We start from the raw sequence: 13,754 nt of genomic DNA on the forward strand, positions 1-13,754 counted from the left end.
TTTTAATTTAACAAACAAATACGGTTGAAAACTTTGAGACAGTGACACAGGGCTCTTATTTGAAGGGCCATGGGATGGGAAATATCCCAGACCTCTGAGATCAGAGCGTTCACTTTGATCTCAGGGTCCTGACTTTGGGGGTCCTTCCTTTGGTCTTCAAATACTTGTGGTTTTTATTGGCAGAACTTTCAACTTGCATGCAAAAAGAGAATCACAGTCAATGTAAACCCAGCAGACAGTGTTTATTTCTAATAAATCAGACAATCACACAAATGAGAATGAAAGGAAAAAACAATAAAATGTTTTAAAATCCTTCTCCACTCTAAAGCTTTTAAAAGTTCATTTGAAGGTTCAAAGGTGGTGGTGAGGAGGTCACCCTGATCCTCCCTGTCGTCACTGCCAGGATTCTTTCTTCTGGTGCTGTGGTTCTTCTGATGAAGGGGGCGTGATGTTTGCTGTCTCAGGCTCCACCAAATGTCCTCTTTAGGACGCCACAATGTGGTCTCTTCACTGCTCCATCTTCCCTGCATCGGAGACACCAGGGTTCCTCCTGGTGCCGACCCCATCGTCCTTCTACCCAATGGTGCGGCCATGGATCCTCAGAGGACGCTGGGATCCTTCTTCTCATCAGAGCCACAGTTTTTCCTGGAGGGAACAACAGGAGCTTTGTTGTAATGTTTTGCTCGGTGTTTCCTGCACAGAGCGTCAGGATCTGTGACGCCATCTTGTGGTAGGGGGTCATCATCTTGTTGTGTGGTAGTGGATTCATTGATCTGCTGTTTCAACACATTCAAGTTCATTATCCTACAAGTCAAAGTACATTTGGTGTGGAGTTTTAGTTTCTGGCCTCAATCATAACGTGTGCCTTTCTTCTTCATGAACATTTCTCAGCTTTGTAAGTTTATTCTAGTTTTTCTTCCTCACTTTTCTATTCCATTGTTGTTGAAGATTCTACTGCAGGTTGGAGTTCCCTGTTGACTGAAGCAGAAACAGGAACAACAAGCTGGAGGCTGTCAGAGCTCCAAGTTGGGCCGCTGATATTAAAGTAGGAGATGAACACATCCAGGTTAGCATCCCTCTCAGAAGCTGCTACTTTAGCTCTTCAGAATACAGCAGCCTAGCATAGCTTCATCTGGCCAGTTAGTGGCCCACTTTGATGTCTGGGATATCAGGTTCAAGGTTCTTCACAGCTCTGAATGAAGGCTTTCTAAAGTGTTAACAATGCCATAAATAACACAAGCATTCAGTGACCCTTGATAAAAGGAGACTCACCATCAAGGTGGACCAGTTGAAGAACAAAAGGACTTCTCCACTATCACATTTCTCCTCACTGGTCCAGACTTGGGGGACCTCTGGACTAAATGTAGAGTTGAGGAAATGGGCTTGTGGTGGCCCAGCGGTCCACAGACCTCCTGTACAGTCACCAAGCGCTGGCAGACTCAATCCTAATGTCACAATAAGATGTTGTCTCTTCTGGAACAGCAGTTTAACGTTGTTGGCAGGACTCGAACCTGCGCGGGGAGACCCCAATGGATTTCTAGTCCATCGCCTTAACCACTCGGCCACAACAACTGCACTCCCATTAACATTAGTAGAGGATTGATATTCAACAATTTATCTTCATTGAAGCACAGTAGATTTTTTTTAAGGAAAAGAAGACAGGCAGATAGACACCTATGGTCAGTTTAGAGCAGGGGTGTCAAACTGATCCAGTAAAGGGCCGTGTGGCTGCAGGTTTTCATTCCAACCAAGCAAAAGCAACACCTGGTCCAACCAATGAGCCATGTGGACACAGCTTGATTGATTTAAGTAGATTTTTTGCTTGGCTGGAATGAAAACCTGCAGCCACACGGCCCTTTACTGGATCAGTTTGACACCTGTGGTTTAGAGTATCAGTCAGCCTTGTCCCAATTGTATGTCTTTGAATGGTGGGAAGAAGCCGGAGCACCCAGAGAGAATGGGGAGAACATGCAAACTTGCTAACCACTCCACCACTGTGCAGCTGCGAGTAAAACCTTCCTTTTAAAAGGTGGGAACTTTGAGCAGATCCAGGATCAGTGGGAACAGACATCTGCTTCGACCAGTTGGGGGGAAGAGAGCAGGGGCCTCATGTATCAATACTTGCGTGGATCTCATACTAAAAACTTGCGGTCGCAAGAATGCAAAGTTGCTTACGCACCAAAAGATCCGGATGTATCAATATGTGCGGACGCCGGAATCCATGCACGTTTCCTTGATAGATCCCAATCAGTGTGGAATTGAGCGCAGATGTTGGAGCAACCTGGCCCGCCCCCGTTACGCCCACCTAGAAATACGCAAATTCATTTAAATAGGGTCTCCGCTGTCGGCACTCACAAAATAATGTCAAAGAAAAAGAGGTTCACTGCGTGGAGCTGGAGGTGCTGGTAGGAGAGGTGGAGGAGAGACAGCAGATTCTGTTGGTCAGCCTGTCCAGTGGTGTCAGGATGAACAATGAAGGTTGAGAGTGGATAAGAAGTGAGAGGGTGAACGAGGTGGGTTCAGAGCAACGCTCCCCCGTGAGATGAAAACAAAGTGGTGGGACCTGTTATTGGCTGAAGTTCAACACTGTGCATCACTAAATGAAGAACTACAATAATCAATTGGCTTCAATCTAAATTTAAATAACAATGTGGAAAATGGCACTAACAGGACCTCAAGGTGGAGGTCAAGCGGCGTACAGCTGCCCTCCGGAGGAGCGCCGGCCAGACAGGTGGGGGTCAGGGAGAGGGGCACCTGACGGAGTTTGAGCAGGTGGCGGCAGTCATGGGCAGCACCTCTGTGGGGGGATTGTCACCACCACCCACGCTGACTCCAACAGCCTGGAGGAGAAGTGGCAACTCCTTTTCTTAGCAACATTTCCACCTGCTTTGCCACAGATGTAAAGGCAACAAATACACAGAATCAGACATTAAATAAACCAATAAGTTTAATAGAAACTGATCCGTCAGCCATGCCGCCAACGTGCAGCACCCCTGCGGGCTCCCGCGCCAGCCCGTCCACGGGCTCAGAGTCATCCGCCAGGACCAGCAGCATTCGGGCAGCCCGTCCCCCGGCCCCAGCACCAGCACCAGGCCAACAAGCGGTGGACGGTCCTCCCGCCCACCTGGACCCAGCAGCACATCCTCCGGCCCACAGGGATCCAGAGGGAGGGTCCTCACACAGGCAGTCCTGCAGTCGCACAAGGAAATTATTAGGGGAATAACGGGGATCAATGAGCAGCTCGACCGCCTGATAAATGTTCTGGAACGTTTAGTGGACAAAATAAATTAATCTGGCTTCTGGAATCGTGTGGTAGCTTCTTACCCTTTCACACTGTGGAAATGAAATTCTGGTGTGCGAGGACGGCTGCCCGGCCGGGATCGATGTCCATCCCTCCAGCCTCTGCGCATCGATGATCTGCACATTGGAGTGGAAACCCTTACGATGAACGTAAGCGTGTTCCTCATGGGACGGCATTTTTCTGGCAACATGAGTGCAGTCATTAGAGAATCCGGCTCTTGCTGCAAATTAATATTGGTCTGTTCAATGATCAGGTCCACCACCCAGGGCCTGGCCCGGCCGAGGGTCGACTGACTCACCCCGGAATGGTCCGCCATCTCCCGCTGGAAGGCTTTTTGGACCCAATGTATGTGCGGTTATCAAAAAATGCCAGTTACCAAACACCGCCACAGGGTGTCGCCAACTGACCAAAGTGCAGTTAACGCAAGAATCGGCTTTCCGCCAACTTCTACGGCAGCTCTAGAGTTCGGGTGAAACAACGCAAGAATCGCAGAATTTTTCGCATTGATACATCTGAACATGAGCGTCGATCCTGGTTTACGCAAGTTTTTCTTGCGTAAACCTCGTTGATACATGAGGCCCCGGGACTGCTCCAAGCTGAGAGGGATCCCTCCTTTGAGCTCCATGGAGCTCCTGTTCCTGCTGTCACTCCATTTGGTGGCCATTCTTGAAAAAACCCTTTCCACAGATCCAGGGATGCTGGGATGCTCCAGATGTGGCTGATGATAGATCCGCCCCCTGTGTGGGTGGAGCCAAGAGAGTGGAAAAAGACTGTGAGACCCAGAAATCAGGGCTTCTTCTCCTCCATCTTAAGGTGGTTGGACTGAAGTCTCAGGTCTGACTCTGCATCTGGTCTCTGTGAGCCAACATCAATATTCTTGGACCAGAGAAGCTGATGAGTATTTAGTGAACCTCTCCCCTGAGGTGGAACCATCCTGGGCAGAAGAAGAGGCAACAGTTCCTCCTTCAACACTTTACTGTGTTGTGAATAATCTGCAATTCCAGGGAGAGACGGTGTTCAGGAAGCTGCTGAAGGGTGTTCTTGTTGGCCTCACGTCTCCATTTGAGGCGTCAGTTTCTGTCAGTGACACTTAGCAGTCATTAAGAGGGCCAAAGCCGTCCCGCTGGTCGCTACACGTCGTGTGCAGAGCCTTGGTCGTTTAGGTTGTCTCTTATTTTCTTCTTCAAAAAGTGAATCATTTCATGTAAAATAATTCATGTATGATATATTTTGTAAATGATCATGTTTTTATTACTGAATTCTCTCCTCGTGTTCCAGTGATAACTTGATGTAAACTTGACATTTAGACAATCTGGCAGCACAAAACCAGAAAATGCCACCCTATCATTGAAACTTCCTGTCAAATCAAGTACAAATGAACATGTTGCCTTTCTTCTATTCAGACAAACCTTTCCTGTAGGGCTGGTGGCGTAAAGGAGAACGCGTCTGACTTCGGATCAGAAGATTCTAGGTTCAACTCCTGGCCAGCTCGGTTGGAACTTCCTACTCAAGTGGGACCTTTGATAAAAGTCACTGAAATCCTCCAAGGTGTCTTCTCTTTGGTGCTTAAAGCATGTGACCAGGACCGCCTTCTTCCATCTGCGAAGTATCGCTAAGATTAGGAAGATCCTTTCCCAGAGTGATGCTGAAAAACTGGTGCATGCATTTATCACTTCTCGGCTGGACTACTGCAACTCTCTCCTGTCAGGATGTCCTAAATACTCTCTAAAGAGTCTCCAGCTGGTCCAGAACGCTGCAGCGAGGGTTTTGACGGGAGTTAAGAAGAGAGAACACATCTCTCCCACTTTAGCTTCTCTCCACTGGCTTCCTGTAGGATCTAGAATAGACTTCAAAATCCTTCTGCTGACTTATAAGGCTCTCAATGATAAAGCTCCATCCTATTTGAAAGAGCTCATTCGTCCCTACTGTCCCACCAGAGCACTCCGCTCCCAGAATGCAGGTCTTTTAGTGATTCCCAGTATCAATAAAAACAGACTGGGAGGTAGAGCTTTTAGTTACCGGGCTCCTCTACTGTGGAACCAGCTCTCTCCATGGGTCAGAGAGGCAGACACTTTAACTACGTTTAAGTCCAGGCTTAAGACCTTCCTCTATGACAGAGCCTTCAGTTAGGACTGGTTCAGGTAGCTCTGAACCATTGATAGCTATGCTGCTACAGGCTTAGACTGCTGGGGGACACATCAGGTTACATGGAGCCCTTCCCTCCTCTCCCCCTCTCCCCCTCTCTCCTCCCTGCACATTTTTGGAACTGTCATTACCACTACTTGTTGCACTTTGTAGTGTGGCCTTGGTTTCTCGCAGTCTCTGTGTTTCCACAGATCCACCAGAGCCCCAACCGCCGCCTGCATCGCCCCCCCCCCCTCTTATTCCCTACTGTTACACCGGCCTGCGCTCCCCTTCCATGAACCAGTCTGCCATCCAGTCCCCCATCAAGCTGGCTTGCTCTCCCTGCCTCCCCTTCCAGAAGCTTCCTTCTTCAGCTGTTATTAACATTTCCGTGTTTCCCACATTTTGTATTGTAAACTGTTTTCTTGTCTGTAACAACATCTACTGCACGTCTGTCCATCCTGGGTGAGGGATCCTCCTCTGTTGCTCACTCTGAGGTTTCTCAGATTTTTCCCGGTTAAAAGGGTTTTCTATGGAGTTTTTCCTCAGTCGATGTGAGGGTCTGAGGGCAGAGGATGTTGTTATGATGCCTTGTGAAGCCCTTTGAGACAAACTGTTGGTGAAAATGGGCTCTACAAATAAAATTGCCTTACCTTGTGACATTCAGGACATTTTTGGAGCCTCTTGTTGGATTTTGCCACAGAGAATCAGAGCCAATCAAAAGCCTGGTGGACTTTAACATGGAGGACTGAACAAGTCAAGAAAGCATCAGTTTGACCTTCACAGGTGTTTCTGTTCCTGTCTCAATGCTGTAGAAAGAGCCTGAGGAGCTCAGACGGTAGAGCATCAGACTTTTAATGTGAGGGTCCAGGGTTCAAGTCCCTGTTCAGGTGCTGTGGAGGTTCCAGTGTTTGACAACATGGTACTGGATGAAGTTTAGTGTTGAACAAACTGTCATCATCAAAAGGAGGTGTTATTGTCTTGCTACTGTGAGACAGTCGCTCGAAAAGTGACCAATAATAATTTCATGTGGCATGCAATTAACAAAACACCCACATTGATGGTCATGGGGGGTGGAGCCTATCCCAGCATCTACAGGCCAGAGGTTCACCCTGGACAGGTCGCCAGTCCATCGCAGGGCCAACATACAGAGACGAACAACCATTCACACTCACATTCATACCTACAGTCAATTTAGAGTATCAATCAGCCTCGTCCCCAATTACATGTCTTTGGACTGTGGGAGGAAGCTGGAGTACCAGAGAGAACCCACGCATGAACGGGGAGAAGATGCAGATTCTGCACCCGAGCCTGGACTCAAACCCAGAACCTTCTTGCTGTGAGGCCACAGTGCTAACCACTGCACCATCATGCCGCCGTGGTCTCATATACTTTTCTCAATTGTGTTTCTTTCATGTCCTCCTGAGATCAAAGACAGAATTCTACTTACTGTCAAAGCCCTGATGACATCATCAGGAATTCTGACTTTGATCTGGAGACTCTTGCTTTAATCTGAATTTGATCTGACTAATGTTTTAGTTTAGGTTGCATGATACCGACCACCTCATTTCTCCTGATGGACTGGTGACCTGTCCAGGGTGAACCCTGCCTCTTGAACAACGTCACCTGGGATCGCCCCCCCCCCCCCCATGACCCTTAAAGGATAAGAACAGAAAGTGGATGGAGGGATGGACTCAACACTGAAATCAGCTGATCTGATCCACATTCTAATGTTTCCTGTCCCTCTTTGGGAGTCAGTGAGAATAGTAGTGTATATAATAATGTATATCCAACCTTGTACTATCTTTCCAAAGCTTTTAGTATTTCTTCTTGTTTCTACTTGTAGTTTTAGTGTCTGGATCTTTTCTTTTGATGTCCTGCTGTCTGCTCCTTGCTGTCTGCTCTTTGCTTTTGGAGCTTCCTTCAACAACTACCAGGCCTCCTGGGTACTGTAGGAAACATGGTCAAGTTCTTCTGACTTCTCCAGGAACGTCCTGCTCACATTGGTCTGTCTTCATTTTGACTCCTCCCACTGCCACAATGACCAGCCTTTATACTCTTGGTGACTGGGGCCCTGGTTGCTGCAGGCCTCAACACCAGCCTGCGGTTGTGAGCAGGGCAGAACAGAACTGACAGTATCTCCCATGCAGGACCTGGGTCAGCGCCTGGTGCCAGCTGGGGCACCGCTTTAACCTGGACCCCTAGAAGATCTTCTCCAGGAACTGGCCTTTTTGGTTCCATCAAGGCCTGAGAGGATGGTGAAGAGTGATCCTCCACCAGGCAGCACAGTCAGCAGCAGCCATTTTGTTCCACTAGAATCAAGTATGATAGTGACAGACTGGTGAGTACTTGCTAACTAACACTTCCTGTTTTTACTGCTATTTTTCCATGAATGTGCTGATGTTGGCTGGTCCCCAACCACAGTTTCAAAGCCATGATGACATCTTTCATCAACAATCAGACTTATTTTTTTTCTCTATTTGGACAAATAAGGTTTCAACTGACACGGCTGGCCAACGTCCTGGAGTTCATTCAGCCTGGAGAACCAGGTGCTGGTTCCTTCTTTTACCAGGCAGGAACGGGCAGCAGATCCAAGATCAGTAGGTGCGGATGTCTGCTTTGACTGGTAGGACTAAGAGAGCAGGAGAGCTGGTCAGAGACAAAGACAGATCATGAAGAAGGAGTGCTGTATTCTGCTAGCACATGCTAGTGACAGTCAGAGATCAGGAGTCTCAGCAGGGAAAGATTCATCTCTTATTTCAGAGGACAATTGGACGTTCACTGGAAGACTGTGAATGTTTGAGTGTCAGAGGTGAAAAGAGGACAAGTGCACCTGTTGTGTGTGATGGGTCACCAACATGGAGGAAGTTGGAAAACATTTCCAGCTAAACAGCATGAAACTTCAAGTAAAGAAGTAAAATGATTTAATTCTGTGTTTAACTACCAGGCCTCTGGAATAAAACCCAAGGAACAACTGACGACCTCACCATGACTTCACCCTGATAACCAGGAGGTAACCTGGTAGTCAGAGCAGCGGTGCTCAGGTCTGTGGACTCAGAGGAGGGTTCTTCTTCTGGTCCTGGGTTTGAAGACATCAGCAGCCTTGTTGGAGTCAACTGGGATGTTCCTCTCAATAGACAGCAGCATTAAATCAGAGAGCCTGTCTGCGCCATGGCTCCTCCTAAGCTGGTCCTGGATCAGCTTCAGTTTGGAGAGTCACTGTTACACTGAAGCAGAGGTCACTGGCAGTGCTGCATATACTGGGAGGAGCCTGTGGCTCTGGGTACACTGTGCCCATGTTGTTGGCTTGAAGGCAGCTCAGCGTTACTGCACATTGTTGTTTTGGAGAGTTCAAGATGAGGAGAACACCTCAAGTTCAGGACATTTTCTTCCCAGAGTGATAAAAGCAGCCAACACCTCCAGCACAGAGAGGTTGGGAGAGACCAGCCACACCTCTCCAGAGACCTGGGACATGATGGCAGTGGTGGGATTTGAACCCACGCCTCCTCAGAGACTGGAGCCTTAATCCAGTGCCTTAGACCACTCAGCCACACTACCTCACTGAGCTAGTCAGTGAGTTGGTCTGCTAAAGGCATGTTGAAGAGGAAGTAACATCATGATATCAAACTGATTCTGAAGGGGGACCCCTTCCCTCCCGCGGTCACAGGAAGTGACGACAGCACCGCTAGAAGCAGGAAAGAAATGGTAAAAGGACTCAGTTTGTACAGAGCCTTTCTACCTCAGCAGCCATGCTAGCAAACCCCCTTTGTTTGGTTGTTGTTGTTTAGTGACTGTGGATGAACACACAGGAGAAGTTGAGCATGAATCTGTGTTCCTGTTCACTTGAATACATGCAGGAGTGTGAGGTGGAAATACTACTGTTTATTTTTGCATCTCCACCTTCCAGATGCTGGTCTCCTTCTGGGGTCCTGACTGACCTCCACCTTGTGTTCTGGATCCACCTGAACTTATGGTCTTTCCAGCTTGTCCATCTGTTCAGCCTCACGTCAGTGTCCAACTTGACCCGAGCCTACTTGCACCCACAAACTCAGCCAGAAACCTGGGTGTCATGATTGATGACCAACTGACCTTTCAGGTTCATGTGGCCTCAGTTTCTCGGTCTTGCCGTTATGCCCTTTACAAACACCAGGAAGATCAGACCCTTCCTGACCCAACAGACCACACAGATTCTGGTTCAGGCTCTTGTCATCTCACGCATTGACTACTGCAACTCTCTTCTGGCAGGCCTGCCTTTATGCTCATTCAAGCCTCTGCAGATGATCCAGAATGCAGCAGCACATCTGGTCTTCAACCAGCCCAAAAGGACACGTCACCCCGCTGCTGGTTTCTCTTCACTGGCTTCCAGTGGCAGCCAGGATCAAATTCAAGGCACTTCTCTTGGCTTACAAAACAGTCACAAGAACGGCTCCAGCCTACCTGGAATCCCTGATCCAGGTCTACTCTCCTTCTCGCCCACTACGCTCTGCATGCGAAAGACGCCTGGTGCTTCCAGCCCAGCGCTGCTCCAAATCCCTAGCCAGACTCTTCACTTCTGTTGTTCCCAAATGGTGGAACAAACTACCAAACTGTGCGTTCTGCTGAGTCCCTCTCTACTTTTAAGAGACAATTGAAGACTCAATTGTTCAGAGAGCACCGAGGCACTTAACCTGACTCTTCTCTTTGTCCTGTGGGGTAGAATCAGTCAGAGGGTCCAAGACCCAGCACTTAGTGATTATGTAGCACTAACTGTGTTGTATGTCTGTTTATATTAAAAAAAAAAGGGAGGGGGGGCGACACTTCTTCTGCCACTAGATGGCGGTACCTGTGACCAAGTCACGACTGTAGTACTTTTGCGCTTCCTTTGGACTTTTCCTTAATTAGGTCTAAATTCTTGCTTGTGTTGTACGTCGCTTTGGACAAAAGCGTCTGCTAAATGAAATTGTAGAAAGGCAGTGACAATGACATCATCAAGACAAAACCTTGTCCTTACAAAGGTGATGGTCACGTGATTTAACCTTCCTCCTGTGTGACCTGTTGGAGGTTTTAAATGCAGCAAAGAAGCACATCAATTTGTTTATTGTATCAAGGCTTTTTGACTTTGTCAGGAACCTCTAGTTCAACCAAATCAAACCAACAAATGTTGTTCACTGAATGATCAAATAGTGAGGGTCTGTCTGGACCAGTGATCAAAATATGACAAAGCAACAATCAGAGCCAAACCTGAAGTCAGAAGTGCACTGTCAGCAACACTGCCAGCAGCTCCTCTCCCAGTCATGGGAGCTTCAGGGACTCTCATCAGCCTCGTTCTCCCGTCGACCCGCACAACAACACAACAAACAAAGAAGGCAGGTCCAGTGTGGTCCAGATAAGACCACTGGACTGCAGGGTCCCAGTATCACTGGTGACAATGGTTTTACCAGCTGGGACCTTGGACAAGAACTTCTCAGAGGAAACTCATCATGGAGGCTCAGTGAAGAAAACTAGACCTGAGCTGCCTGCTGGAACCTAGCAGGTGAAGGACAGAGCTCCACCTCTTTAGAGACACCACCACTGTGGGCTCATGTTGGCAAAAGAAGTGGGTCAGTTTTTGACACACACACGTATGTTGTTACACACGTAGACTTTTCCTGTTTGTTTTTTACTGGTTTTGAACCAGTAACTGGTTTCTGTTGGTTTGATTTGCTTGACTGGTTGTTGCTTGTTGACCTTCTGTCACACCCCAGACACGGGTATGGGTAGTGTGAGACCCAGACATTAAACCATTGATGGCAAAACACGACAGAGTTGCATAAGTTGTAACAATATTTCCCCAGTTGTGATACACAAGTGTAATAAAGCAGCTATATACAGAAGGGACCAGAGGTCTGTAATAAAAATAATCAAAACTAAATAACAAGCTCAAAACAAAAGCATAATAACTCATACAAATTAATTTAGCAAAATGCAAATCAAAATATTTAACGATCAAACACGTACAGTCTATGTTTTAGCAGTACACTTTCAAGAATAAATCAAATATGCATATTCTGTGTTTTAGCAGTCACAGTACTTTCAACAAGAATAAATCAAATATGCATATTCTATGTTTAAGCAGTCACAATACTTTCAACAAGAATAAGTCAATGCACATATCAACCATGGTTTACTCTTAGCTCAATCAATAGAAAGATCATCATAACTTGGAAACAATAGAACTTTTGAGAAACAATATTCACCTCTGGACCTCAGCAATGAGCACCTCACCCCAGCAGAGTTAACAGCAGACTGCCTTGAAAGCCCACTCTTTCCCTTTATATACTCTCATGGCCCCTCCCACCAGACAGACCAAAGACCAGTTAAGGGGAGTTGTATTGTTTTCCCAAATTGTTCTGTGTACCTTAACATACAGCAAAGAAACACCATGTCCTTCAGTGACCATATATATCTGCTACTTTGCAATAAACAAATGTCCAGTGTCCTTCATTGACCAAACCCATTCACATGTCCATGTACTGTTCGAGTTCCCCTGTCTCCGGACAGGGAATGGTTCGCCCCAATTTGGGCGTAGCCTTCGACGCCTACTTAAAGGCTCCAGCCCCACCCTGACTCTTTTAGGATCCAGTTCAGAGCCCTGGTGAAGGAGAAGGTTGTAATTTGTTTGATGCATGGTTTTGTTGAATAAATGTCCTTTAATGTTGCTGGTTGTTTCCGGGTTTGTCCATGTTATCCCACCAAACAATTGTGCACTTATTGAGGTGGGTTAGGGACAAACAGTGACAGTGGGGTCTAGACTGTCACACCTTCCAAATCCATATTTTGGGTTCTGGCTTGTTCTGCTTTTCATTTTGTGTTTGTATTAAAGTTCTGTTGCTGAAAAAGACTTTTTTTTCTCTTTTTCTTGAAGTAAATATATGAGGGTCTAAACTGACCCATAACACCATGGATGTTCCAATAGTTAATGATATTAAAATGAATACTAAATCAAACCAATCCATGTCAGAGATGTGTTCTAACACCCTCAGTAACGGTCAGGAAACACAGCAACCTTTGGTTCATTTCTAGGATTTTCTTGAGGTTCATTTTACCATTTTTTTAACTGAAATCGAGGGTTTAGTGACTAAAAAAAGGTCCAGAGGCCAACAACTAAATATTCAAACCAATATTTCCATGGATAAGGAAGCCTGACAAGGTCACCAAGAGATGGAAACAACTTAGAGGATAGAAAACTGTTTTAGTTTATTTGACAGCTGATTGAAGACGTGGGTCAAAACTGACCGTTACCATAGAGATGGGAACAGGAAGCTGACACAAGAGGAAGGTTCCAGCTCTGAAAAAGGAGTTTGATCAAAATCTTGAACTGCCAGTAGAAATATCCTTTTGTATGTTGACCTTTGTTGACAGAAGTCACTTTAGCTTGGCAGTGACAAGAATGGCTGCTAGCTTGACAAAGAACTGCACAAACCAGGTTCAAGCTGGACTTTGGACCCTGGTATCTGCAACGACTCCATCAACTCCTAATCTAGCAGCTCTGCTGGGTCCAACTATTTTACAGAACATTTGACAGACCTGTGGAGCAGTGAGGACACACATGAGTTGATCACATGATCCACTGAAGCACCATTTTACCAGCCACTGAGGTCACCAACATGAGCTGGAGTTGGGAATCTTGAACTGAACCTGGTATCACAGCGACACCTACTGCTGCAAAATGGAACAGCAACATTGAACCAAGTACAGGATTGGAGGGAGACTGATGGTCGCTGTTTGGGTTTTTGAAGAACAAGGAGGGCGTGGGTTCAAGCTGGATTCTCAGAGACTATTTCCCCAACCTCTACATTGGCATCTACACTGTCATCCAGTCACATGACTGAAGTCATCCAGTCATGTGACTGAAGTCATCCAGTCACGTGACTGAAGTCATCCTTTCAAGTCAGTGATGTCACTCTGCAGGACTGTCATTGCCGTCTCCTTCTAGAAAAGAATCCAGACTCCACATTTCCTCTTATCTATTATTGTGTTCCTCCCTCCTGGTCCTTACTCTGAATTCTCAGAGTTTCTATCCAGTTCAGTTCTGACAGATTCAGTCATTAGTGTCAATAAATTTCCTTTTCTACACTGATTATATGTCAAGGTTTGTGTGGGGGGGTGGAGCCTATCACAGCTGACATTGGACATGAGGCGGGTTCACCCTGGACAGGTCACCAGTGCATCTCAGGGCCAACACATAGAGACAGACAAGCATTCACACTCACAGTCACACCTACAGTCAATTTAGAGTATCAATCAGCCTCGTCCCCTCTTGATGTCTTTGGACTGTGGGAGGAAGCTGGAGTACCAGAGAGAACCCACA

At 46.8% G+C, this 13,754-nt stretch overlaps 3 non-coding genes across 3 annotated transcripts; 1 reads left to right on the forward strand and 2 right to left on the reverse strand.

The window, feature by feature from the left end:
* Nucleotides 1-1,490: 1,490 nt before the first annotated feature.
* trnas-aga (transfer RNA serine (anticodon AGA)) lies at nucleotides 1,491-1,572 on the reverse strand. The gene has a single exon. It is a non-coding gene; the product is annotated as a tRNA-Ser (tRNA).
* A 3,148-nt stretch (nucleotides 1,573-4,720) lies between these two features.
* trnar-ucg (transfer RNA arginine (anticodon UCG)) lies at nucleotides 4,721-4,793 on the forward strand. Its single transcript has one exon. It is a non-coding gene; the product is annotated as a tRNA-Arg (tRNA).
* Nucleotides 4,794-8,901: 4,108 nt separating this feature from the next.
* On the reverse strand, nucleotides 8,902-8,983 carry trnal-aag (transfer RNA leucine (anticodon AAG)). Its single transcript has one exon. It is a non-coding gene; the product is annotated as a tRNA-Leu (tRNA).
* Nucleotides 8,984-13,754: the final 4,771 nt, after the last annotated feature.

Source organism: Aulostomus chinensis, chromosome 1, assembly GCF_037954235.1.
Source record: "Aulostomus chinensis isolate RoL2024-O1b breed Wild chromosome 1, RoL_Achi_v1.0, whole genome shotgun sequence".
Lineage (NCBI taxonomy): Eukaryota > Metazoa > Chordata > Actinopteri > Syngnathiformes > Aulostomidae > Aulostomus > Aulostomus chinensis.